This window comes from Antrostomus carolinensis, unplaced genomic scaffold, assembly GCF_000700745.2.
Source record: "Antrostomus carolinensis isolate BGI_N321 unplaced genomic scaffold, ASM70074v2 scaffold3705, whole genome shotgun sequence".
Lineage (NCBI taxonomy): Eukaryota > Metazoa > Chordata > Aves > Caprimulgiformes > Caprimulgidae > Antrostomus > Antrostomus carolinensis.
This window is the reverse complement of record NW_010314061.1, coordinates 25608-30214: the sequence shown is the minus strand read 5'-3', so window position 1 is coordinate 30214 and position 4607 is coordinate 25608.

Genomic DNA, 4607 nt, shown 5'->3' with positions numbered 1-4607 from the left:
TCCAGGCATGGGCAAGGAACTGTGGTCTCTGTGCAGGCGGGCAGGGAGTGATCACCGGTGCGTAGCCTTTCAGATCCACTGAATCTATTGTTTAGCTGCTCTTTTAGTTCTGGGTTAATCTGTTTCCAGAGTAAGAAAAATGAAGTTACAAAGTGTGCAGAATTTGGAATGTTTAAAATTCCAAAAAGGAGAAGAAATATCCCCCACCACCCCTTCCTCTAAACTCAAGCCTGGGAAGCCTTGTGCGTTGGGTTAACACGTTCCACTTGCCCAGGGAATGAGTTCTGGAGCCACCTGCTGCACAGTGAAACAGCTAAAGAGCACTAACTTGTTCTGGACAGAAGTGAATCCAAAATGCACATCTGGAAGGACCTTATTCCATCCTCCTGGTCAAACTGTTTATCAGTAGTGGAAGGTTCATGGCTTCAGTGTTTCTCAATAACATCTCTAAATGCTGTGGGGACGGATCCTGGTACCCAGGCACGATGCAGATGACAGGCAGGCTGGAGAGAGAGTAATGTAGCGGGGTGGAGGGGCAGCAACCACAGTCAAAGGTGCTTTCTGTAGCTACCCGAGCCCAGACTCTCCTCCTTGTGGTTACAGGCTCTGCTGAGAACCCGTGACCTCCTGACAGTGGGTGTGCACGTCCCCTTTTCACCCTAACCCTTCCCTGGTGCAGGTGCGTACTTCGGGGTTGCAGTGCGTCACGCATACTTTAGAAGGATTTGTATATCAGCATGAAGCCAAATCTGCCTTGGCCCTCAAGTAGCCTCTCCCTTCCCTCCTCTTCCTCTTTGCACAGACTAATGTGGCTAAGCTGGAACCCATTCCCTGTGATCGGGAACACGGGAACTTCCTCACTCCATCCTCAGGTCAGGGACTCGGAAGACACAAAAAAGGGCAGATCTGGCTTCCCGTGTTCCCTGAAGCATTTGTGAACAGAAACAATAACCTTTTTGAGATACATGTAGTGACAACGTGTTGCTCTCCTCAAAATGCTAGGGCAGGACTGGGAAATTACTAGAACTAATTCTGTTGTCCCAGGGAAAGGTGGCTCTGCTCCAGTCCTTCCTCATGTAGATGGAGAGGATTTGCCATGCGGAGCAGTTCCTCTTCTACATAAATGGTTTTTCATCAAATCAGAAACCTCTAGGTTTTGCTGGACTTCTTGTCTAGAGAGACTGCTCAGGTCCACCAGAGGATCAGTGGCAAAACAAGAGGATCAGAAACCGGAGTACCACCATGCCGGTTGTCCAGACACTCTTTTGGGATGCAGGAGAAGGCCTTCCTTCTTCAGAAGCAGTGTTGTATGTTGGGTCAGAAGTGATCTGGAAATGGTTCCCCCTTACCCTTGTTTTGTTTTGTTTTTCATCTCTGAGTGGTCTTGGACTGTGTCCCACAAATTGCTGTAGGGTTGCACAGCATTGGGGCTGCCCCCATGGCTCTGAGGGTGTTGGAGCACTGCAACAGGCTGCCCAGAGAGGCTGTGGAGTCTCCTTCTCTGCAGATGTTCAAAATCTGCCTGGACACAATCCTGTGCAACCTGCTATAGATGTACCTGCTTTGGCAGGAGGGTTGGACTAGGTGATCTCCAGAGGTCCCTTCCAACCCCTACCATTCTGTGATTCTGTGTGGAGTTACGCATTCGTGTACAAGAAGTCAGTTTGGCCAGCTCTCCTCGAGGGCTCAGCCCCACATTCTGTATGCAAGCAAAACTATTCTTGCTGTCTGTGGGACTTAAAATCATTTGGGGTCTACTTTTGTGCACTACTGGTCATAGGTGGAAACTTGGTGTTGAAACCACCTCCCTAAAAGAGGACATATCAATTACTGTGTTTCCAGTGGGGGATCCAATGACCTTTAGCAAGAACAGAGATGAAAAGAAATTTACTTAATGAACTAAAAGAGGGTATTAGAGCTTAGAAGAAACATACAAAAGCAATGGGTGTGTACTTTTAGAAGGAATCTGCGCTGTATCTGTAAGGCAACCTCTTACACTTCATGTGATGCAGACTGCAAGATGCACTGGAGGCATTTACTGTGAAAGTGACAGTCCCCAGAACACTGCATTATTATTTTTTTTTCTGAATGTCATATGACATGAATATATGAATTCCTCCTAACTCTTTTTGAGCATGAGAGGCAAGCGTGAGAGCAGTGAGGCAAGAAAGATGAAGACCTAACAAGATTAATTTGAATGCAAGACAAAACACATTTGTTTTAAAAAAAAAAAAAAAAAGCACCTTGAAATAGGTTTCTCTTGGAATGCTGCTAAACATGACTTTATGAGTAATGCATGTTTGTCTCCTTGTCTGTTTAAAACTTACAGCTTTTTTTTTCTTGAGAGCTTCATTGGAGCGGTCAACTTGTACCTCATACGCTTCCCACAGGAGCTGGTGCAAATACATACAACAAATATTCGGAAAGAGGCCAGTCTTTGGTCCTTGGTAGAGGAGTATGAAGAAATAGGCAGCTCCCCTTTACACTGCTCTGCATTATAAGTCTTGGTAATCAATAAAATGTTCTTGCTTTCTAGGAAGCAAAGAAGAAGTTTAATTACTCTTCAAGCCAAATGCTCTGCATAGTTTTAACCTAGAGGCCAAGCAATAGGAGGCTGGATTTGGTGAAAAAGTTGATTTCAGCCTTTCATGCTTCCTAATGCTTCACTCAGCCTAGTGGGATTAACAGTCTTCTGCTCTTCCACGTAACTAGTGTAGATTGTGATTTTTTTCATATATTTTGTTTTAAAAAATGTGTGCCAGTTGGATGGTTGCTGTGATGAACTGAAACGAGTCCCACTGTGGCTGGCCTGCCCAATTTGGTGAAATATTTAGTGAGGAAGGTTATTCATTCAGCAGAACTGAGCAGTCCTCCAGCTCATGCTGTTTATAATTGAAAATGTTTTCTGGGTGAGTAAGTTAATTATTTCTCACTGTCTCACCAGCCTCTACCTATTCTAAAACTGTGTATTGACCTTCAGGAACAGCTGAATTTCAGCCCTGTGGTTCCTAGCATATGCTGGTTATTTTGGTTGAGGTGAATATTTACTGTTTTTCCTAGGAGGTTCAGACATAAATAAAAGTTTCGAGGACCTCTGGGTGAATATGTTCATGGTTCAGCACTTTAATGTGTCAATTAGCCACTAACAGTGTCAATAAATTGGGCCTGTCAAAAATAATAGCTTCATTGCCAGTCTCCATCTCCTGCTTTACCTGTGTGCTACAAGAAATACATTACACACCATCGACAGTAGTAGAAGTCAACTTTTCCATGCCTATAGCAAAAATTAACAAAGCAAGACTGCTTTCATCAGACTTGGGTTTTATAAACTAAGCAGCACGTTTTGAAGCCTTCATAAAGCCCTTTTCCTACTGGCATCCCTTGGGTTTTTCCTGAGTGAAGAAAAAGGAGTAAGAACAGGGGATTTGACTCAAAAGCCGAGGTGTACCTACCACCCGAGTTTGAACTGAACTCCAACTGTTCAGGCAATTTGACTCTGCCCAGTTGGATGAGAAAGGTGGTCATCTTGAGTGATGTTAGATACCCGCAGCCTGGCTGTTCCCTGTGAGTCATCTTAGGCTCTCCGCTTCCTTCATCATGAATGGAGAAAAGGAGGTTTCTCCCAAGGGCACCTCGTCCGACTGCCATAGGAGTCTACCTTATAGTACAGACTTAACATATCTGATTATAATGACAGACACTTCAATAGGCACAAATTCCTCTCTTACATTCCAACATGAGAGTCGTAGCACAGTTACAGTTGTTCCATTGACTATGGCATTTCTTTAGCAGACGGGCTACAGAAGCACATTGCAAATGGAAGAAGTCTGTCCGCATGCCAACAGATGCAGATAAATGCCAGCAGGTTGTGTTCACAGGCGTGCAACACGGCACCCAAGTGTGGTAGCACTGATAAAACAGGGTATTACATGCTACAAATTGTTTCTTGTGTGCTGCTTGTTGCACAAAGCTGTGGATCAATGGGGTTTTTCCAACTGTTCAAACACAGAGCGATCATTCTGGAACTGCTGTGCCTCCAGCAGAGGCTCAAGTGGGTGACAGTAAGGAAAGCAGAAGGTGGCCAAGCGTCAGTGGTAGCCACCTGCAGCTCAAGGACCTGCCAGCCAGACAGATTGCTCTTCCATTAATGTATCCAGTCTATTTTTTAGTCTTTGCAAACCTTTAGCATCCACATATCCTGTGGAAAGGAGTTCTACAACTTCAATATATGAACAAGTGCACTTTTTGTTTTGAATTTGCTGCCTTCTGTTTTCATTAGATGTCCTCTAGTTCCTGTTTTAATATATTAATTTCCTATATAGTAAAGACTTTTATGCAGGGTGGTTTTTTGTTTATTTGTTATTACATAAAATTGGGAGTAATAGGCAGTGAAAATGTGGTTTAGCTGTCAGCATTTCCACCCACTGGAGATCAAAGTGAAAAGAATGAATACCTTGATAGTGGAAGTACATTTTCATTTTAAATGAGATGTAACAACAGGTTATGAAGAAAAACGTCTTGTGATGGTTATTCAGCTGTGCAAGATTGCAGTGTTCCACCCTGTAAACAGTGATATGAGATTATCAGTCTTTCAATTACAAGACATT